Source organism: Canis lupus, chromosome 29 (genome assembly GCF_003254725.2).
Source record: "Canis lupus dingo isolate Sandy chromosome 29, ASM325472v2, whole genome shotgun sequence".
NCBI lineage: Eukaryota > Metazoa > Chordata > Mammalia > Carnivora > Canidae > Canis > Canis lupus.
Window position 1 is genome coordinate 7,529,717 of NC_064271.1, and position 23,803 is coordinate 7,553,519.

At 43.1% G+C, this 23,803-nt stretch overlaps 1 protein-coding gene across 6 annotated transcripts in view; it reads left to right on the top strand.

Moving 5' to 3' along the window:
• LYN (LYN proto-oncogene, Src family tyrosine kinase) overlaps positions 1-23,803 on the top strand; it is a 115,179-nt gene that overhangs the window by 12,560 nt on the left and 78,816 nt on the right. For 2 of the 6 annotated variants that reach the window (XM_049103775.1, XM_049103776.1), the window contains exon 1: positions 14,980-15,004. The exons of 2 other annotated variants lie outside the window; for them this stretch is intronic. The gene's annotated coding sequence lies outside the window, so the exon portion shown is untranslated. Of the gene's footprint in view, positions 1-14,979; positions 15,005-21,561; positions 21,715-23,803 lie in introns of those variants that run through there. 2 more of the 6 variants (XM_025477767.3, XM_025477768.3) reach the window with 2 other exon arrangements.

Consider the following 23,803-nt stretch of genomic DNA (forward strand, 5'->3'; position numbering starts at 1 on the left):
ATCCACTGGCTCCAAATAGCAGAATTGTGCCATATGGACTTAGGAGGAAAAAATATTTTAAAAAGTAGAATGAGGAGTGTAAGTTTCTAGCTCCTATGAAATAGGAAGAACAGACTCAGGCAGAGTAGTGAGCGAGGTGAGGTCTTCCTGGGAGGAAGTCACAGGTTGTGGTCCAGGGCAAGGCCTGGGAAGAACCACAGGCCAGAGGACAGGAGAGCCAGGGTGGGGTGTCTGCTTGCAGCCCCAGCCCTGGCCACAGGGTCTGAGAAGGGCCTCGCTGCATGCTCGCACTGACGGCTGCCAACGGGGGCTGCAGAAGATTTGAAGAAGACTGGAAATGGAGGGAGGGCTGGACTAGGCCAGGAGCCTCTCCACAGCACCCCCATTTTGGGGCTGCAGAAGTGGGTTCCTCAGTAGAGGAGAAAAAAGAAAAAGTGGAGAAACAACTTAGCAGGATTCCTTACTTGTGCAACTGAAGAGCCCGAGTGCTCACTAGTGGAAGGTATGGTAGCTTGTGAGGAATGGGCGGCCACAGCATCAACTTTGCGGTGACTGAGGAGCTGTGTAATGTCATCGCTTCAAGCTAAGAATCAGGACTTGGGTTTTTTTGTTTTGTTTTGTTTTGTTTTTTTTTAAGATTTTATTTATTCATGAGAGACACAGAGGGAGAGGCAGAGACACAGAGAGAGGGAGAAGCAGGCTCCCTGTGCGGAGCCCAATGTGGGACTCGATCCCAGGACCCCAGGATCACGACCTGAGCTGAAGGCAGAGCTACCCAGGCGTCCCTAAACATTTTATTTTATTATTAGGCAGTCCTTAAGCATGAGAAGTAAAACAGTTTAAAAAAAAAAAAAAAAAAAAGCTTGTTTTATAGATAGAAAGAGGGAATAAAACTTGCCGAACTTGGTTGAGGACCGTCCTGTGGCTTCCTCACCTCCATTGAAATGCCCTGGTTGCAGGACTAAAGTGAAATAATTGGTGTGAGTAGCCAGGTGGAGCATCACTCCCTGGCCGGGGATTGAGGTCCACGCGGGCTCTCCCTCCAGGCAAACCCTCTGATTGGCCTTGGAGCAACCTTAGCCTACTTTCTCCTGACAAAGAGATAAGGTGCAGATATTAGTACATTGGTTTTGATTCCTGTGACTCCTATCATGCCATATAAATGAAAATCCAGATTTTAGGCTAAGGAAACTGAAGTCTTTATTGTATCTTAAAAGATACTTTTCTCCTTTTAATAATAGATTGTGTGATGCTTGATGTCTTGTCTTACTAAACTGCAAACACCTTGAGATCAGAAACAAGCTTTTCAGATGCTAAGCAGAACTCCAAGTTCACTGTGGTGTTTAGGAGAGGCTTGACTGCATGGGACCCTCTAGTATGGCTGATAATCCCCCACCCCGCTTTGCTCATTATTATTATTATTTAGATTTTATTTATTCATGAGAGACACAGGACCCCAGGATCATGACCAAGGGTTGACGCCCCCCAACTTTACTCTTAAATTTGCCTTTTCTGGGGCGCCTGGGTGGCCCAGGGGTTGAGTGTCTGCCTTCCACTCAGGGCGCGATCCCGGAGTCCTGGGATCGAGTCCCGCATCAGGTTCCCTGTGAAGCGTCTGCTTCTCCCTCTGCCTGTGTCTCTGCCTCTCTCTCTGTGTCTCTCATGAATAAATAAATAAAATCTTAAAAAAAAATTTTTGGCCTTTTCTACTTTTGATTTCTCCCTATCTAATAAAAAACGTACTACTTAATACGTACTCTAAAATATTTCAGAATCCCTTCAGTAGAGAGATACAGCACTCTTAGCCATCAGAATTACTTTTTTTTTCAGAATTACTTTTTAAGATTAGTAAACATTTTTTTTTAAGGAGTAACAAAAGTTTAAATGAAAGATTTGATTTTAAGAAACCATTGGAGTTTTTTTAGTTGACTTTTAAAATTTTGCTATACAATTCTGTGATTTTAAATAAATACATAGATCCATTTGACCAACGGCATAATAAGGCTTCAGAATGGTTCTGTCACCCATGGTGTCTGGCAACTGCTGATGTGTTCTCTTTATCACTATAGTTTTGCCTTTTCCAGAATGTGACATAAATAGAATCCTACTGTATGTGACCTATTTTACAGTGTGGCCTTTTTGAGATATAATTCACATATCATATAATTTACCCATTTAAAGTATGCAATTCAGGGATTTTTTAGTTGGTTCATAGAAGTGAGCAACCATTACTGCAGTCAACTTGAGAACATACTGACCACACAAAAAGAAATCCTGTAGCCAAAAGCAGTCACTGTCTGTTTTCCCCAATCTCCCCAATCCCCCTTGCCCTGGTCAGCTACTAATCCACTTGCTTTTCATGTAGATTACAGGCAACTGTTTTTAATGATATTTTGTGCAGGGCTTTTGATGTTTCCCAGACTGAACTGTTTCCAATTTGATCAATTTAACATTGCAGAATTTCTTGATGTAATTCATAATGCAATTTCTATAAAGCTCAGTATTGTTGGTGGGGCACCGGGGGAACTTTTACTGTGTCTTTTATCAAGGATACTCAGAGTAGTTTTTCTCTTTTAGATCTTTGACCTAAAATAAATGAAGGTCCTCTCCGAGAGAATCCTCCAAGATTGTAAAGGGCAGTGTTATTAACACTGGAAAGTAAATCATTTGGGAGAGAATCCTGGAAAGCTGAGCTTTAAATTCTGAGGGTAAACTGGGCATTCTGCTATCTCCACAGCCCTCTCTATTGCCCAAGGGTGATGATGATGCTCTTAACTACGAGGTTGACTTTGTGGGGAGGTGGTCTCTAGAAGCCCCAGTTCCCTGCCTATAGAATGGGCATGACCTTAGCTTCTCACGGACTCTCACAAGCATCAAGTGAAATAGGATCATTTGAGCCAATGCTTCTTTAGTCATTCTCTTCTTTGTGAGAGGTAATGTCATGTAGGGACAATGGACAGAGGACCCAGTCACATGACCTGGCTCTACACTTGCAAGTATAAATTCTCACTGTTGGAGGTATAATCTTGGGCAAGGCACTTAAATTCTGGTCATCTCCATGTGGCCATCTGTTATGTGACAATTAATTATAGAAGGTCTTTGGAAGTTTAGCCGTGATCATTTATGTGGATATCTTCAAAACATAATAGAGTCTTAAATATTTAGTATTTGCTTTTCTTTTGGGAAAGTAATCATTTTTGGCCATCAGAGTCTTCAGGGAGTTTATTCTGTGCAGCTATATGTAAATTACTGAAAAGATTTTGCAGAGGCCGTGGTAGTCTGGACTTAGATGATAGTTGGACTTGAGCCAGCACTGCATTTTGAAATGTTTGTTAAAGCTTAGAAGCAGTGTGTTGCCAAAAGGGAAAGAATGTTTGGATGAACGATGGACAAAGGAGAAACCCACACTGGGATGACTTAAGTTTTCCATGCATTGCTTAGTCTCTGTAGAAAGCAAAAGGAACTTTCTGGCCCCTAGGCCTTCAAATCCAGACAGTCTAACTGAACACTAGCTAATAATGAGACACAGGATCCAATTTGCAATCATCTTTTTAGATGAAAGACTGACCTATCGGGACCAAGGAGGAAAAGGACCTGGGAGTGATTAGTGTTGGTGCAGAAGGGAAAGCAACTTTCTTTCTTAACTGCAAGAGTTTTATAATGATAGCAGCACAGTTATTACTTGGTTTACTTTTGTATCAAGCAATATTTACTTTTCATAAAAATTATAGAAATAGCAATTTTACTGAATATGTGTCCTTTGTTAGGTATGTTATTGATATTCTTGTTATTGATAGGGAAACCAAGGCTCAGAGATAATAAATTATCCTTAGGAGCTCCTTTAGCTACTAAGTAAATGGAACCTGAGCCAGCTTGACTCCCAAACTGGTGTGTTCTGCAGGCATACCTCAGAGATACTGCAAGTTCAGTTCCCGACCACCATAGTAAAGCACATATTGCAGTCAGGAGAGTCAAATGAATTTTTTGGTTTCCCACTGCATATAAAAGTTATGTTTACACCATGCTATCGTCTCTTAAGTGTGCATTTGCATTATGTCTGAAAAAAACAATATACATACCTTACTGAAAAAAATGCTAACCAAAATCTGAGCCTTCAGTGAGTCATAATCACTGATCACAGATTGCCATAATAAGTATAATATTAATGAAAAAGTTTAAAGTATTGTGAGAATTGCCAAAATGTGACACAGGGGCATGAAATCAGCAAATGTGGTCAGAAAAAGCAAAGTGCAATAAAATGAGGTATGCCTGTATTTAACTTTGGAAGGTTAGTTTCATTTTTTTTTTGAAGATTTTATTCATTTATTTCAGAAAAGGGGGGCATGAGTGGGGCAGGGGAAGACGGAGAGGGAGAAGCAAACCCCCCGCCCTAGCAGGGAGCCTGACACCAACAATTTGGGCTTAATCAGAGGCCTCTGGGATCATGACCTGAGCCTGAGATGAAGGCAGACACTTAACCGACTGAGTCACCCAGGCCTACTTGAAAGGTTATTTTTTAAAAATCGTGACTTTAATATGTGGAGGGTAATGTCCACTTTAGTTTATCAAGTTGACTTCATACATTTACTTAAATGAAAGCAGAGGAACATGGTTGCTCCTGAGAGATTAATACTAAATAAAAATTATGCAGCAGACATTTTTTGGGCACACACTGTGTATCATTAACACTTGCTAAGTTTTTATTCATTTAATCCTCACTACAACTTTTTGAAATTGGGACACTTATCATCCCCTTTCTGCAGACAAATAAAGATTAATTGCAATGTCACATGGCTCTGCTGGGTGGAGCTGGAGCTTGAACCCAGGAAGTCTGCCAGGCAAGCTCAACTCCACCGCTGCATGACTCTAATGTCTAACTTCTGTCTTGCAGAGGATAGAAACCCAGATACTAAAAATCGGTCAGAGCAAGAGAGAGCTCCCAATCATGTCAGTTTGGTGTGATTTTTACCATACTTACAGCTTGAAAAGAGGAAGAGCAAAAAAGTTTCTTGAATTTGCGCTGAAACTATAAACAGGACGATCAGGAGTTGAAAGCACGATCAAGATTAAGCCAGTTGAACTTATCCACATTAACTTCAGCTGGCAATTCACTCTATTATAGTTGTCACCCTTTGTTGGGAAATTATAATTTTCCTCTTCCACCAAAGCAAAGCAAATAATTTATTTTATAGCTAAGACTGAATCATGATTGGATTAGCCTTTTCTTCACTATGTAGCTCGCATCTTCTTTTTGCTAATTACTTACGTAGCTTGCATTTTTCTTCCCATTAAGCAGTAAATCTTCAGTATCATATACTTGCTAGTTCTTTACCTTAAAATGCTGCTACAAATCCTTGCCGTTTGAAAGGTTAAGACTGTAGTTAATAGATTACTAATGGCAATGGGTAGAATCATAGGCAAAGAACATCCAGATGAGTTGCATAGCCATCTCCAGTTCATTCCCCTTTGCTTTTTTTTGTGGCATTTGTGGCAATGTGTCTAAATGCCTGAGCGAAGCCACTTTATTCCCTGGGAGACAGTATCAACTACACAGCCAGTTTTTTTTTTTTTTTTTTTAAGATTTTATTTATTCATGAGAGACAGAGAGAGAGAAAGAGAGAGAGAGGCAGAGACAGAAGCGGAGGGAGAAGCAGGTTCCCTGAGAGGAGCCAGATGTGGGACTCGATCCCAGGACCCTGGGATCATGACCTGAGCCGAAGGCAGATGCTCAGCCACTGAGCCACCACAGGTGCCCCAACACATTCAGTGCTTTTGCTCAGCCCTTGGGCACTTCATGACAAAGTGTCTCCTATATCATTTATAAATGGCTTTTTCAATTTCTGAATGATGGCTCTCTGAAAAGAAGTTAAAAGAAAAATGGATAAGGCTGGGCTTCAACTTTTCCTTTAAAAAGGAAAATGTGTTAAAATCTCTCTACTTTCTTTCATTACCAGGATGTCAGGTGATTCTTTGAGTAATCCCCAAATTTCTCCTGTCCTGATGAAGTTGGTAGAAGTGGAATTGCTTTGACATTGACTTTAACAGAAAAGGAGTCATTTAATCTCAATGCCAGCCCTTGTGCTCATTATTGGACTTTTAATACACCTTGTGGCCTAACCGGAGACACTTCTGGTGATTTCCCAGGACTAATAGTCCCCATTGTGGTGGCTTCAGGCTTGATGTGGAGCATAGGCGCTGGGTTACGCTTGTTATCTATGGGGATGACGCTGTTCCTAGGGGGAATGTTGCATCAAGATTTTTTCTGCGATTCAGAAGAAACACAGGGCATACTCTTAAATAAACTCTGTTGACTGTCTGGAATCATTGCTGGACTTGTAAGAACCTTCGGGCCATGAAACCACTGCACCATCCTGAACCTGAGCTGGAGGCAGCAGGGAGAGAGCACCTAGCTGAATAGCTTGTGTGAAGTCATTACCTGGTCCCTTGCTCAACCAGAGACTAATGAGAAGAGTCAAAGCCAAAACGGACACTTGGACTGTGATTTGGGTTAATGTATACTCAGGACAGTGATGTACTCATTACCAGACAGACACAGGGAGGAATTTGGGGTTAGAAAAGCCAGATGAGTCACTGGTTATGTATCATCATTTTAAAAATGTCTTGTATTGATATGAATGGGAAGGTGTCTTCACAGTGGAGCAAATAGAAGAGTAGAGCCCTACTTTGAGGTATCTCTCTCAAGTCTTCGAAAGAACCAAGTGGTCTAGTGGGGAAGAGTGAAGATGGTAAGTCTTCTGTATATGAGACTAGTAGGACCAAATTGAAACAGATGAAATAACTTTAACAAGAGAACAATGATTAACTGAATTACTTCTGGTTTTGACTGCCAGTGGTTCAGGAAATGAACAGGTTGGAAATGTCCCCCTGTTCTAAGTTTTATTTTTAAGGTCAGGAGATACATTATTTCCTTGGAGGCTTCTTTTTACTTCTGTCTTGATAGTTTAATCTGAGCACATTGGGGTTTATTGAGACCCTCCCATTTGAAAGTGATTTCGACTTAGTTATGATTAGCCTATTGTTTGTTTATATAGAATTTAGAGTATTTTATCCTTTATACAGATTTTAAGATCTTAAACATGAAGTAGCATTGTTTTATCAATCATAAAAGTATCTGTTCCTGGGGAGTCCTGGGTGGCTCAGTGGTTTAGCATCTGCCTTTGGCCCAGGGCGTGATCCTGGAGTCCCAGGATCTAGTCCCACATCAGGCTCCGTGCATGGAGCCTGCTTCTCCCTCTGCCTGTTTCTCTGCCTCTCTCTCTGTGTGTGTGTGTGTCTCTCATGAATAAATAAATAAAATCTTCTTAAAATAAAAATAAATAAATAAATAAATAAATAAATAAATAAATAAATAAAATCTTTTTAAAAAAAGTATCTGTTCCCTGAGGGTTTATTATAAACAATGAGGTGGAATGACTTAAAATAAAGGGAAATGATAGCAATAGTTTTATAACAGATAAATCTGAGATAAGTAGAAGTGAATTCTGTTTTTCATAAACTGTATCCCAAAGCTAATACTTTGTAAATTCTACCATTTTCTTTTTAAAAATTTTTTTTTAAGATTTATGTATTTATTTATTTATTCATGAGAGACAGAGAGAGGAGAACGTGGGACTCCATCCCAGAACCCTGGGATCACGAACTGAGCTCAAGGGAGAAGCTCAACCACTGAGCCACCCAAGCAGCCCTCTGTCATTTTCTTTATGGCTATAGTGTAGCCATATTTTTGGCTATTAGGTTTACAGAACAAAAGTAAAGTTCACAGAAGCTAAAGTATGATACAAAAGCCAATTCTCTGGCATACCAGCAAATACATTCCAATTATGGGCTCTATTTATCAATTAGAACCTTACTTTTTTTTTTTCCTGAGCATTGTTCTGAGTTCAGGTATGGGGTCAGAATGGCAGTGGATAAATTCTAATCCCTATTCATGAATAAGGGCATGGAATTGTAATGTCATTTGGGATCACAACTGTTGGAGTTCACTGGCAGGGCATCATCCGTGGCATTTTCATTGCTATGATTTCAGTTCTGATGCGGAGTTCAATATTTGATAAGATTCCTAACACAACTGGATGGTGCCGTGCTTTTTCAAAAGAGCGGGTGAGTTGTAGTCGAGGGGTTTTATAGTAGTTCTCAACCGTGGCTGCCCATGGGAGTCAGTTGGGACCTTTTTTTTTTTAAAGATTATATTTATTTATTCATGAGAGACACACACAGAGAGAGGCAGAGACACAGGCAAAGGGAGAAGCAGGCTCCATGCAGGAAGCCCAACGTGGGACTCGATCCCAGGACTCCAGGACCACGCCCTAGGCTGAAGGCGGGCGCTAAACCTCTGAGCCACCCAGGGATCCCGGAGTGGTGGGATATTTAAACCTTCCCATTGCCACACTGGACCTAGACCTAGCCGAGTAAATGGGAATAGCGGGAGACCCAGGTTCAGTACTTTTTAGAGCTCTGGTTGAGATTCTGATTCTGTATCTGCTTGAGAACCGTTTCACTAGATCTCACCATCGTGAAATCTTTGGGCCATTATAAGAAAACATTCAGATCAATGAGTTAGGGTGGTGCTGTAAATACCTGGTCATTTTCCAGCTGAATGTCCTATGTCCTGGAGTATAGAGACATACCCAGAAGAGCTACCTAACTAGAAGTTGCTCCTTCGAGGAAAGCAACTGGAGCAGGCACCATTAGGGGAGTGGACAGCTTCCTGGTGTCAGAGCTCTCATTCCACTGTCTCCCACACACATTTAGGAGCATCTGGAGTGGAACAGGGACACACCATCTGCTGGGGCGTCTCATTCACTGAAACGGCATTGTCTTGGCTGTGCTTTAAGGTTTGTGGGATCCACAGAGCTTTCATCCCTTAGGGATTTCCTATTCAGGTGTGGAGTGTCTCCTGCATGCAAGGGGCTGCTGGCTCCTCTTTTCCTGGGATGTGGCTCCAGGCATCCTGAGATCTTAACTACTGGTCTTGACACTTGTCAAAGTGACCCACGAGTGAGATAGGAATATGTGTAGGAAACCATGACGTGCATAGTTTTATCAGAACTCATCATCCAGTAGGGTTCTCTGTCTCTGTCTCTCTCTCTCTGTCTCTGTCTCTCTCTCTTTCCACATGTAACAGATTGACTGATGTGCTCAGAAATGAGGAACCTGTTTAGTCAAAGGGCTGGTATGGAGAAATCTGCCCTGTGAACCCCAGGGCAAAGTACCCCATCATAGAGCTGCTTTTTTGTCAGATGTTAGAATTTCTTATCAAGATTGGTTTTGAAAAGATATGTGAAAGCCCTTTGTTGGAAAAGAATGAAATAAACCCCATTTAATCTCCAGCTGAGCCAGGGTGTGAACCTCCTGCCCAATAGAGAAGGAGCAGCACTCTGGGAAACCAATAACCCTTTCCTCTTTCTGCAGCATTCATGGGGGTTCAGTGAGCCACTGGTGTCCATTTAAAGGCTGACAATACCAAAATGCTGGCAAGGATGTGGGGAGATTGCAATCTAAAAATGGGACAGCTACCGCAAGATACCCTTTGGCAGTTTGTTATAGAATTCAACATACACCTGCCTCACAACTCAAGCATTTCCACGCCTAGGTGTTTGTGCAAGAGGAATGAAAATGTACATCCACAAAATGACATGCTCAAGAATGTAGACAGCATCTTTTTTCATTTTATAAATATATATCCCCAAACCCTGGAAATGTCTTGAATACCCATTATCAGAAGAGTGGTTCAATACATTTGGATAGTAGACTGATAAAATGGGTTACTCTCAGACAAAAAAAAAAAGTTACTGATACATGCAAGAACTGGTTGAGTCTCACAAACATATTCAGGGAAGCACATCAGAAAGAGATACAAATTAGATGATTTCATTTGCATGAAGTTCAAGAACAGTGCTCACAGGGAGGGTGTCACTTAGAAAAGGACAGTGGTCTGTCTAAGGTGATCAGCATGTTTGGTATCTTGTTTTGGAAGCTGGGTACGTGAATGTGGACATATATCAAAATCAATCTCCTATAGCATTTAAGATCTGTGCATTTCATTATATATACATATTTGTTTTGGTGGATAATCAGAATTCATTTTTCTTGATTTTTAAATAATTGTGATAAAATATACATAACATTTAGCATCTTAACCATTTTTAAGTGTACCGAGGCATTACGTGCATTCATACTGTTCTGCAGCCATCACCACCGTCCATCTCCCGAGCATGCTATATATGGTTTTTCCTCGATAAGAAAAGCAAACTAAAGATAACATCATGTCCTAAGGTCCCATTAAGCTCTAACTGAGGTATTGATCTGGTGCATGTGTGAAGCCAACCCTGACTGTTCTTTTGTCTGTGGCCCCAAAGCGTGTCAAATATACCTCTCTGTGGTACCTGTCATGTCTTATCAGCAGTAGCATCGATTTGCCTGTTTCTCTCACTGTTCCTTGAATTCCTGAGGGCAGAGAGCATCCTGTTCATCCTCTTCCCCCACATCCATGTAGGTGAGGCTTTCATGAATGTGTGCTGAACTCCAAATGGTTCTGTCAGAATTTGGCTTGGTACATTTCCATGCTCTTCTTCTTTGTTTTTGTTTGTTGTTGTTGTTGTTGTTTTTAAGATTTTTTAATTTATTCCCAAGAAACACACACAGGCAGAGACACGGGCAGAGGGAGAAGCAGGCTTCCTGCGGGGAGCCTGGTGTGGGTCTCGATCCCAGGACCCTGGGGTCATGACCCGAGCCAAAGGCAGACGCTCAACCACTGAGCCACCCAGGTGTCCCTCCACGCTCTTCTTAAAGAAAATATGAGCCTGTAGTTTTCCCAACTACCTCTGTAAAATGGTTAAAGAAATGGTGTGAGAATTTAGAATTCCTGAAACGGGAAACGTTTAGTGTGACTTCCTGGAGCTCCTTGCTCCTATTTAACATGTGTGTTTTTATCTCTTTTCTTCCTTCTTGCTGGAGTCGGCTTCTGGACTCCCACACCCAACACCATGACTTAGGCACTTCCCTTTCTCCTGTGCCTTGTGGTTTCCTGCCCTGCCTCCAAATACTCTATCTAAACAACACAAAAGAGCCTGGGCGACCACTGAAAATATTTTATTCTCCTAGCAGCTCAGAAGAGTTGAAACTAAAACTTCAGGTTTTTCTTCTTCAGAAACTCCCTGATTTCCCAGGAATAAGGAGGAGTATAAAGTAATGGGAAGGATTGCCTTACGCTACTGTGTAAGGACCTGGACACAGTGCTTTCGGGCTGTGCCACAGATGGTCCATGGGCAGCCCCTTTATTCCTCTTCTGAGCCTGAGCCAAAAATAGGGTTAATAATGTGATTAAGGGCTTCCATCCCCAGACAGCTAAACAATTTGTACCATTTCTAATTGTCCCTTCCCATTTAGACATGACTTTCAATACAGATTCAGCATTTTATCCTGTCTCCAATTTTATGCATTTTCTTCACAGTAAGGCTACCAGCTCACGTGAAAAAAAAAATGCTTTGCCGAGGGCTTTAAAGCATTTAAAGCCTGCTTTCAGCCTATTTTATGATTTTCATCTTGTTACTGTTGAATTAGGGTTAGGGCATCTCTGCTTTTGATAGCATTCATATCAACACTTGGGTCTTTGGGCCTTTTACTAAATTTTTTAAATTATAGGTTTAAAATGTAATGAAACACTCCAGTAACTGCATCCACTGTCACCTTGCACTAAGTAAAGACGCTGCTCCTGATGACTCTAGACTTGGAGTGATGGGCAGCATCAGCCATGCAGTAAAGGAAAAGGTGGATCTGCTGGCTGATGGAGAAAGTCTGCATTTGGTGCAGGAAAGGTTGTTTAGAGATGCACCATTTTAGTTTAGAAGTTGAACATGTGTAAGTGAAGACCGTTTGGAATTTAAGGAAGTTTCATTTTACGGATGGGAAACCCATTCATTTATTCATCAGCGAATACATGAAGAGGCTATTAAATGCCAGCTTCAATTCTAGTTGCTCTGGAGAGAGTGAACAAAAGACACAGGGCTCTGCTCTAACGGTGCCTGCGTTGCCAGTCAGGACTAAAAGACAATAAATTGGGATGCCTGGGTGGCTCAGCGGTTGAGCTTCTGCCTTTGGCTCGTGTTGTGATCCCAGGGCCCGGGATCGAGTTCCACATCAGGCTCCCTGCATGGAGCCTGCTTCTCCCTCTGCCTGTGTCTCTGCCTCTCTCTCTCTCTGTGCCTCTCATGAATAAATAAATAAAATATTAAATAAATAAATAAATAAATAAATAAATAAATAAATAACAAAATATTATAAATGCTTTCAGACTGGATGAAGGGGCTCTGAGGAAAGTAAGGCTGAGTAGTGTGACAGAGGGCATGTTGGGGCACTACTTTAGCTACGTTGGTGGGGGGTTGGGGGTCTCTTTGAGCTGTGATCTGAGTGATGTGGAGGACAAGGAGAGGGAGAAGATTTTAGACAGAGGGGACAGCAAGTTCAAAGGTCCTGAGGTGAGGATGAGCTTGAGTATCTGCAGAGAGGAAGGCTGTCTCCTATGGCTGGAGCCAGAGAGCGAGAGAAGTCCGAAAGGCAAGCAGAGGGCCCTCTCCAAGCACTCCCACCTTCTCTAATCGAGGGCTCTGAAGACTCTGGTAAATAACTTAGCTTTTATTTTAAATCCTGAAGAAAGCTGCAGGAGGGTTGTAATCAGTAGATAAAGATTTCGCTGTGTGGGGGAATGCAGGGGCGGACAGTGTTGGCAGATTTGGCAAATAAAAATACAGGATGCCAGGTGAAACATAAATGTCAGGTAAACGATGGATTTTTTTAAATATAAATGTGTCCCGTGCCATGCTTGGAACATACTTATACTAAAAATAATTTCCTGTGTCTGCAGAATTCCGATGTACCTGGGAGTCCCTGGCTTGGATCTGGTGGTTGGGGCACCCATGCGCTTGACCCTGGGGCCGGAGGGTCAGACCGGGGAGAGCTAGTGCTTGCTGATGACAAGACCTTGCCGCTGGGTTGGATTTGGGGAGTGAGAAAAAGACATCTCGGTTTTCAACCTCAAGAGCTGAGGGTGCCCTTTACCGAGATGGAGGTGGCAGGAGGGGTCGTGTGTGTGTACGTGTGTGCTGAGGACGTGTCTTATTTAAGGGTATAGCAAACAGGAAGCGGAGACACGGAAGCCTGATTCTGAGTGAGCTGAATGTCATTGTGATTTGTTCCCCATCTGTCCCCGTCCCTTCCAGGCCTCTCTCTTCCCTCTCCCCATCTAGTGGTGCTCGGCTCTAATCGAAGGAGAGGAATAATTCAGAACACAAAGTGTGGCTGGGACGAGCCACTTCCTAAATGGACCCCAAAATGGGAAAAATAAATGCACTTCCTGGGGACCTAAAGGGTATTTCTATTTCATTGTGTGCATCTTTCATAGTGTACCTCTGAGGATACCTTGATAGGCGTAATGAAGGAAAACAGTTTTTGCAATGAAGTGGTTGTGTGGGCGGTGAAGGACAAACAATTTCAACCAGGCTCAAGGTGTCTGAGTTAGAACACCTATAGAACCCAGCATTCCAACTAGACCCTACCATGGTTACACTTAAGTGTTTTCTGAAATTTTAGCCCAAATAAGTACTTTCGAGTAAAAAAACGAGTTTGGAAAGCACAGTTGCAAAACTGAATATCCTGATAAAAAATATTTTTTTAAAAAAAACTACAAATATTATAATTTCCTTTAAAGTGAACATTGTGAAAAGTTCATTCACCTTGACTTTACTTTTATATAGTATAAAGCCACTTTACCAGATAAGCATTTTGATTAGACGGGGTTTGGAGGTAAAATGGCCTCACATCCAGGGAATGTTTTATTTTATTTTTTTAAAAGATTTATTTACGTATTTATTTGGAGGGGGGCACAGAGGGAGAGGGAGCAGCAGACCCCCCCCACCTTCCCGAGCAGGGAGCCTGATGCAGGGCTCTGGGATCAAGACCTGAGCTGAAGGCTGAGCCACCCAGGTGCCCCAGAGAATGTTTTAAATCAAAATTGGATGTATCCCATGACTTTTTCTTTTTTTTCTACCTGTTCTTTTGTCTCTCTGTCTCTCTCTCTTTTTTTCCCTACCTCTTCTATTTAAATCTTTTAGGTAAGAATTTTACCAAAAATTCGCATTAAAATATAAACAGTCAATAAAGTTTACTACGTCATTCTCTTTCCAAAGAAAGTCACATTTTTGTAGGGGGACAAAGTAAGTCAAATCAGTGTAAGCATTATCCGTATTGTTTGCTACAGATGCCCTCAACCCCCATACGGGTTCTAGTTCAGGGGTCTGTCAAGTGCAGAGCCCAAGATTCTATTTTTAACAAGCGTCCCAGTCATTCTTGTGAACTGGCAAGTCTGGAATCCACTGGCTTGAGTGAGAGGGGTAATAAAGTGGTAATGATTGAATTCCATCTACGCTAGAAGTATGAGCGAAGGAGCCTTTCGAGAGACTGAGAGAGAAATAATTGCACACAAATGATTTCATAGATATACGGTATGATTCAGCCGAGTGTCTTCTAGGGGGCTTGGCAACATCCTGGGCGCTGACCACAGCCCCGGGAATCAACAGCCAGGCCAGGGCTGGGCCTGAGCTGGGCAGGGACCCGGGAAGGAGGAGGTGGCTTCTGCCTGTAGGTTCTGGACAGGGTTTCCCACAGGACATGGTGCCCCAAATGGGTGATTGGAAACAGGAAGGAAGCTGCTGGGAGAGTGTGATATTCCAGGGAGGGGGCAGGCCTGAAGGCTTGGAGGAGGGATGAAAGGCTGTGTGTGTGTGTGTGTGTGTGTGTGTGTAGGGGGGCGGGTCTGTAGGATGGACGGGAATGACATGAGTGGCCTGTGTGTGTGTGTGTGTGTGTGTAGGTGTGTGGCTGGTCTGTAGGATGGACGGGAATGACATGAGTGGCCTGTAAAACCCAGCATTCGGTAGGTCACTGTGGAGGGAGCTGCTTGCCAGTAGTCGGAGGGAGAGAAAGAAATGTAGGTGTTTTGGGAAAGACACCCGGAGAGTGGAGCGTGGGGAATGGAGGGCGGTGGCGATGGGTGGGGTGTGGGGAGGGAAGGGGACAGCAGGAGGAAGGAAAGCCCAGTGGGAGGGTTTTTAGGACAGCTCTGTGAAGTATGGGGCGCTGGAGTCGGGGAGCAGACTTCGGGGGCTCTTTCTAACGGGCCTGGGGCAACCCTGCGCCTCCCTGGCGGACTGTGTGCTTAATGCGAAGGGGGCCGGGAGGACCGCGTTCTTCTGGGTCCAAGTGTCACCTTCAGATGAGCGTGCGGAGCAGAGGCCGGGACGGTCTGATTTCCTGATGGGAGAAGTGCTCGGTTCCGCCGGAGCTGGGGGGGGGGGCTGACCGCGGGGCTGGACCAGGCCCCACCAGCTGCCCCCGCCGGGCCCGGGGTGCCCGCTGCCCTCGTGGCCGTCGCACGCGCCCGGGAGCAGCCCGCGCCCCGGGACCTTTCCCAAGGCGCCCGCGCCGGTCCAGACGGCAGAGGCCCTGGGGCGGCCGCACTGCTCGCACCTCCCTCCCGCCAGCCTCAGTCTCCCCTGCCCGGCCGAGGACACACGGTTTCAGAGCGGGATCCAGTGGCCTGACCGACTCGGTAAAACCGGGATTCAGGAAGTCGCTATTCTGTTAAGTCCCCTGTCCCTGTTCATTTTGTTTGTGACCGTGGAGCCAAGTTTCAGACAAACGCAGAAAAGGTGAACGATGCTAATGGGTGTGTTTCCAGTGGGGCTCGGGGCCAGCTACACTCGACAGGGGCTCTTCGCCATCTGTTCACGCCTGAGGTTTCACCTGCTTTGAATTAGGAGGATTTAATAATGTCCAGGTAGACTCGGAGAGTACTTAGGGGTTTGTTAATTAGATGAAAACAGTACATTTTATGATACTTCTGTTAATCCCGGGTTGATGGCTGAGGCCATACTCTGTTTTAAAGCCTTATCTGTTATCTGTTCTTTTCGGAGATGTGTCTTTTTTTTTTTTTTTTTAAGATTTCATTTATTTATTTGTGACAGACACAGAGAAAGAGAGAGGGGGGGGCGGGCAGAGACACAGGCAGAGGGAGAAGCAGGCTCCATGCAGGGGGCCTGATGTGGGACTCGATCCCAGGACCCGAGGATCATGCCCTGAGCCGAAGACAGGCGCTAAACCGCTGAGCTACCCAGGGATCCCCGAAGATGTTTCTTATTTAATTTCTCTCACACTGTGCAGGGGCTATCTAGTCCCTGGCATTCTAGAACTGGGTGCTGCACTCTTACTGCTCTTTGCCCAATTTTTGGGAACATACACTCTGTGATTTCGGATCCCCTCGAGCTTCTGATGTCCAGGTTTAATTATATTAACTATAGTTTTTTCAATATGTTTTATTATGTTCAGTTTCTTTGAAAATCAGTATCTGTGTGAAACGCAAACACTGAAGTATTTGAGGTTCTAGACTAAGTCCCTGAAAGCTGGGGTTCTGCTGGTTGACCTGGCCCCGTCCAGGTTGCTGGACCTTGGGCATCACAGTCTGTCAGATAAGAAGGTTGGACCAATTAGTGGTTCTGAAACTCTGAATGTTTATTTCATAATTTAGCAGCTTTGAGAGAGAGAGAGAGAGCATGTGAGTGTGTGTGCATGCTCATGTGCTTGTGCAAGTGGGGAAGGGGAGGGCAAAAAGTGGGGAAAAGGGGAGATGGGGCAGAGAGAGAGAGAGGGAGCAAGAGAATCTTTAAGGAGGCTCCCAGCTCAGAGATCAGAACCCAACCTGGGCCTATCCCACAATCCTGGGACCATGACCTGAGCCGAAATCAGGAGTCGTCAGACTGAGCCACCCAGGCACCCCAGTGGTTCCTGAACTTTAGCAGGAATAAGAATCTCCCAGAGGGGGGATCCCTGGGTGGCGCAGCGGTTTGGCGCCTGCCTTTGGCCCAGGGTGTGATCCTGTCCACCCGGGATCGAGTCCCACATCGGGCTCCCGGTGCATGGAGCCTGCTTCTCCCTCTGCCTCTCTCTCTCTCTCTCTCTCTCTCTCTCTCTCTGTGACTATCATAAATAAAAATTAAAAAAAAAAAAAAAAAAAAAGAATCTCCCAGAGGGTTTGCACAAACCTACAGAGTTTGATTCCAAAGGTTCTGGTTGGGCCTCAGCATTTGCATTTCTTACCCATTCCCAGGAGATGCTGAGCTTGCTGGTCTAGATGACCTTTGAAGTCTTCTCCAGCTCAAAAAATTTGATTCTGTGTTCCTCTATGAAGCATCAAGTGGGGCCTTGTAACATTTCGCAAATAGATGTTTGTGTCTGCCCATTTCTGCCCTCAACTTCACAGATTTTTTCTGTAATTACTCCTTTTTGCTCCTACAGATGTCTTCCAGTCACACCTTTGGGGTCCTGTTTCTCTGCTCCAAAGGCTCACTCCAGCCACTAAAAAAGCCATTACTTGTCAGCATCTAAAGGCCAAGTCACACCACATTCACAGTGTGCAGCCATCCTGGGGTGGGCAGTGGCACTCAGTGGTCCTCACTTCTGCTGTGTAGTCTAAAGTGTGGACTCTTGATGGGGGGGGGTTATGGTGTTTTTGTTTTTGTTTTGCAGTACACCCTGGAGAGCAAATGGTGCTTACCTGACAACACACATCTTAACTCTCTCTCCATTGCTTATTATTTCTGTCACCTTGGGAAAGTCTCTTTACCTCTCTAAGCCACAACTTTCTCAACTGTTAAATGGAGTTAATAATAGTATCTGTTGAAGAATTGTTCTAAGGATTGAATGAAACAATCCCTGTAAACTGCTTGATGCAGTACCACGTACATAGTAGGTGTTAAATAGCTGTTAGCTTTTTTCTGGTATGGTCATCAGCAATGTCTGGATGGGGAAAAGACAACTTTTTTTTTTCTTGCTTAAGTCTATTAAAATGTACTTTAATAATAATTAAATTCTCTGTACTTAAAAAGAAGATGAAGCAGCACAACCAAAAAAAAAAAAAAAAGACATTTAAGGATAAAACAGAACATAGATTTTGATTTCTAAAATAAATGGACATTTGATAAGCATGCATTTACTATATTTCACAAGCTCTAAGGCAAGCATATTTTTACATTTTAACACTTCTGAAATCACAGTGAAAGGCATCTTAATAATTTGAAGGGTAGCCATTCTGTTTTGTTTTCTTTTTTAAGATTTTATTTATTGAGAAAGAGAGATAATGCAAACAGGGAGAGGGAGAGAGAGAATCTCAAGCAGACTCCCATGAAGAAGCGTGGATCCTGGCACAGGGCTTGATCCCACAACCCTGAGATATGACCTGAGCTGAAATCGAGAGTCAGATGCTTAACTGACTGAGTCATTCAGGTGCCCCCTGTTTTGTTTTCTTTAGTGGTACATAAAATAATGATGTAAAAATCAATAGTATTTTAAGTTCAGGAAAACTTAAAACTTTGAGTAAATCAATTTGGTAACTCCACTTTATACTAAATTATTTCTGTGATAGTCTCATTTGTTAGCTAAGTCTTGAGAAAAATTTTTATCAAGTAGATCATTAGCTAAAGAACTATTGACTTTAAAGCAATACTTATTTTATTTTGGGTTTTGAAGGCAGAAAGGTAAAATGTTGGAGAGAAATATTGGGTGTGTGTTAAATGTGCTTTTAATATCAGTAAATTGCAACTGATAGGGTTGTGTTTCCCACTGTATACTATTAAACATTCTTATCTCCTCATTTAAAAATATTGCTTCTAGGGCTAAATTTCCTAATTTAGCCTTCTAGATCTTCTCAGATTACATTGGATGATTTTGAAAGATTTATGCCTGATTTCCAAACATAATAACCATTCTGGAAGGATGTGGGCAAAATGTAGATCACAGAGCGATGGAGACATATATTTACATCACAGGGCAATGATGTAGATGTTGCCCTGGAACAATTGTTCTAGATGGGTATCCTGTCTTTGATGATGATTCCTGAGCACCAGATGTTAGGGAAGATATAAATCCTTCATCATGTACTGAATTTCACAATGCCCCACCCCTGAGAGAAGAGCACAGACTGACTTCCATCTGGCTCTCTCCAGAAATGTGGGAATAGTGACACTGCTCTTGAGACTCTGCAGAATAATTAAATGCTGCCCCAGGCGGTGTGTGTAGGCATGTGCGTGCGTGTGTGTGTGTGTGTGTGTGTGTGTTATATCAGAGAGAAAACTTCAAAATTACCAGAGAGAATATTTAAAAATAAAAACTTAATTAGGGGTAATGGTGGAGGTCAGGGAGAATTATTATTTTGAAACAGCTCATTTCAAGTTTTGATATGCTGGGTACACTAATAATATTTTGTCAAACTTGCAAAGTTGTGGAAGTGAGAAAGGAGAAGCTGGTGCTGATGAGCTGGTGACATGAACTAAAGAAAGAAGGAAAGGAAAGAGTTTCCTAATTATGTGCACACCAGGTAATTATCCTCTGTTAATACGAAGACATACTCGGCTCCTTGGAGATGGCTATGCCTTACAGTAGTTACACCTCCAGTGTTTCTCTTATAATGTGCTCAACAAATGAAAATGACTCCAGATTTATGGATGCATAGAACTTGAGCTGGAAGAGATGGAGATTTTGCTTGATCCAGGTGGTTTACAAGTGAGGAGATGGTGTAGGTCCAGGAAAAGTTAGGGAATTTATTGGGATGCTCAGTGCTAGAGACTTTGAGGGCTTCCTCCAAATATCTTGATTTGAAGTCCCGTGTTTGTCAAATACGGTTACATAGATAGGACAAATTTAAACTAAATAACCTGTTGTCTTAGTAGAAGTTTGTTGGGTTTCCATAGAGACCTACTTTTGCTAGCTTAAGCAGAAATGGGGAATTGTTGGAAGGAAGTTGAGGCATTGCCCAAAATTGTCCAGAACTGAAGGAAACGCTGAGCAAGCAAAGCTGCTGTGGGAAGGAACCTGGGTGGCCTCAGGACAACCACAGCTCCTGGACCTCCTGCTGTTGCTGCTGCTGCTGCTGCTTCAGCTCTGCTCCCTGGCCACTCTGCCTCTGATCCAAACGTGAGACTCTGCAAGGCTGGCCTCACTGTGAATGTGGTCTGCTCACAAAGGCTCGCTGACCAACATCCTATCCCTCCCTCTCCTGTGACCCTGTCCTTTCTTTACTGTACATATCATCAACTACCAATCTTAGCGTTTACTTGTTTGCCTCTGGAGATTTTATTTTTCAAAAGATTTTATTTATTCATTTGAGAGAGAACCAGAGAAAGCACGAGGACAAGTTGCAGGGAGGCACAGAGGGAGAGGGAGAAGCAGGGTCCCCACTGAGCAGGGAGCCTGATGTGGGGCTCCATCACAGGACCCTAAGATCGTGACCTGAGTGGAAGACAGATGCTTAACCAGCTGAGCCACCCAGGTGTCCCAACCGCTGGAGATTTTAAAATACCGATGCCCAGGCCTAACCCCTGACATAACTAACTGATCTGGGGTGGAGTCTGGGCACTTATTTTTAAAAGCCCCCTTATGGTTCTAAGGCACAGACAAGGTTAAGAATTGTGGCCTTACACATTGATAGAGTGTACTGCTATAAGCACTGCAGCTGAGAATCTGTTTAAAAGCATGAAGAATGAGAAATCTAAAAAAGACTATTAAGAAATAGTAAGGTGTTGATTTGCAGGTCACAACACAGGACTAAAATTAACAGGAGCCCTCCCTGATGGAGTGCTTGCCAGGTGCTCTGAGTGCATTCCCTCAGTTAATCCTGACAGTGGCCTTACCTACAGTGGCAATAGCCTCATTTTCCAAATGAGTCAACTGAAACTGAGGGTTTAAGTAACTTCCCAAGGTCGATCAGTAGGGTTCAAGCTCAGCCCATGCCCACCGTTCTCTGACAAACACAACCATTAGGCTGAGAGCACAAAGATTCTGAGTTCCTGTGTGGGGACCACGCAGGAGCAATGATGAGGATCCTCCACCTGTCTGAAGGTTAAAACAGCCAACTGTGACGTCCCTGACAGGATGGCTGTTGAATGTTGGGATACATTGCCAAGAGAGAACACATTTTTAGTAAAACTACTAGGCAAGAAAGATGATCTCAATTATTACAAGAAAAGCAGAACTTGCTGGGTGTTCAAGGCTAATTCACAGAAATGTGAAGAATGTAAATGTGCGAGAGCCTGAACCTAAAAGTAGTTTAGTTCAAAGAGGAGAAAGAAGTGGTGGGGGAAAGAGGGGTGAAATTTTGAATTTTGTCTTTTTAGGAAATTGAGATATTGTGTCTCATTTGGTAAGGAGAATGGGAAACATAAATGTGAATGGTCTGTTGATACAGTGCTTTTTATAAAAATAACGGAATAGAATAGGCTTCACACTACAGGGTCGAGAAAGCCTCCCCTCTGCCTGTGTGATTTAGAAATGGACTGCTTTTAACAGAGGGATGGACAACAGGCCTCTGAGGGTTTTTGAAGAAAGAATCTATAATCCTTTTGGGTTTAACCATTAGGCAAATTTAGCTTCCTGGTTTCAGAAAGAGAAAACACACCCACAAAAAGAAAAACCCAGGCCCGTGGGAACAAGTAACTTCCTCCTCCTGGGGCTACTTGAAAACCTTAATCTGCCTGTCATGAGTGCCTTTCCTGCTCAGCATGAGGCTGGCTGGGGAGGCATCCAAGAGGCACAGGGGTAGTGGAGAGAGAACACGCCAGCTTGGATAAGTGAATACACTTTGGCTGAAAGGTAGGTTTGGAACGTGGCTCTCAAGACAAAGAAACTGGTGAGAGACAGCTTTCTAATCCTGTGTGCACCTGGGGAAATGAAGGACTCAAGCCATTGTGCTGCCCGCCCCCCCCCCCCCCCCCCCCCCCCGCTCGTCTGTCATCTAACACATTTTGGAACTGAAAAATAGAATTCTTCATTTTTTACTCGCTGGGTGACAAAATCCGGGAAAAGCCAAAGCCAAGGGAAAAAGAAATATCCACAAACACAGAACTCATTTTCCTGCCAAATATGTGAGTGTGTGCTGCTAATACTAATACAGTAAAGCGATTTAGCGGGTTAATTGAGGGGAGCCCAGTGTGAGTTGGGGAAAGGTCTGCAGTCTGGGCCACTTAAATTTTAGTAAAGCAAAAAGAGGGGAAGAATTGAGATGGAGACAAGGGAGTTCAACTAGGAGTTACCTGGAGTGCTGTGAAAATTGGAGTGGCTTTAGTTGTGAGTGGAAGCCACCCTCACCGAGACTCCTTAGCAATTTTTATTTAGCAGTTTTGTTTGTGCCAAAGGTTGCAGGAGCCTTTCTTCACTTAAGTATGATAATGTCACTATAATCTGGCTCTCCTCGTTTTAGGGGACAGGGAGGGAAGTAACACATTGTTCGCTTGTTTTGGGAGAAGCATTTAGCAGATGCTATTTCGTTTAATCCTCACGGCAACCGTTGAAGAAGGAATATTATTTATATTTTAGAGACGAGTAAAGTGAAGCTTAATTAAGTAACTTGCTGATGTTTATATGGCAGTTAATAAACAGAGGAACCAGATTGGACCCAGATTTTCTCATCCCATAGCCCAAAATTATTTTTTTAATGTAGAGATTTTTGGCCCAAATTCTTTGAATGGTCACAGATTCCCAGTTAATGGGGGCATTTTGGTTGTTTTCATAGTCGTGGTATGTCTGAAACTAAAAGAGTTTTGGAGACTAACATTTACTGATCACTCATTAAAAAACAAATAGAATCTGAGTAATTAATTTTACTTATAGAATAGCTTCTGATTGTGATTTCTAAGTTCAATTTTAATTCAGTAAATGGTGTTTTAATGCTGGCTTGGTAACTGGATAGTGGATCTGTGTGTGTTTGGGTGGTGGAAGCAAGGTAGTCTACAAAAAGGTGGAATAGTCAGTTTCTGCCCTTGAGAAGTTTCTAGCCTAGGCGAAGAGAGCTATACACACATTTCCAGACAGGCAATTTAAAAGTTACATAACAATATAAAGTAGTACTGAAAGAGATGTCTTAGGGCTTGTACCTTAGTTCCAAAGTATAGAGAGAAGAAATCAGAGGGAGAGAAGGACGTAACCTGAGGGGACCAGGCAAGATGGGGCGTGCATTAGTTTTCAGAGGATACACAGGATTTCCCTAAACGGGTAAGAGCCAACATGTCAGTCAAGGCAGGATGATGCTGCTGTGTCAGTACGTACATGTGTCCACCAAGGAGTCTTCCATTGGGAGTAACACAGGTGATGGTGAGGTAGACTGTGGCCAGGCTATGAGGGGCTGGGTGGCAAGTTAAATACTTGAGATTTTATCTTATTGGCAATGGCATTGGGGCTGATGGCAGTATTATGGGTGTTGGTATGACTCTAATAACTATAATTAGTACCTGATATTTGTTGAGCAGTTGTTCTACTAGGTGCTCTATTCAACAAATGAACATTTATAGAACACTTCCAAGTGCCCAGCACTGCTGTCTGCTCTGGCAATACACCAGTATCCAAAACTAACAACAATCCCTGCTCTCGGGGAAGGAGAGACAGACAGATGATAAAATAAGTTTTGTAATTCTGAATTCTTATGTAGAGAGACATAAACAGGGAAGTGGGCAGGGTGGGGATGAATGAGAGGACATCACCATTGTAAAACTGAAATAATAGAAGGTGGTCTGCAGAACTTTGAATATAGAGTGACGTGGAAATAATGTAATTTGCAAAGATGAGCAAAGAGTAGGGGAAGGACTAGCTAGGAGGCAACTGCCACGATCAACGCTAATTATCCCTGAAATGCTACGAAGTTAGTAATTAATATCACGTAGGGTTTCGTAGAGAAAGAAGACTAAAG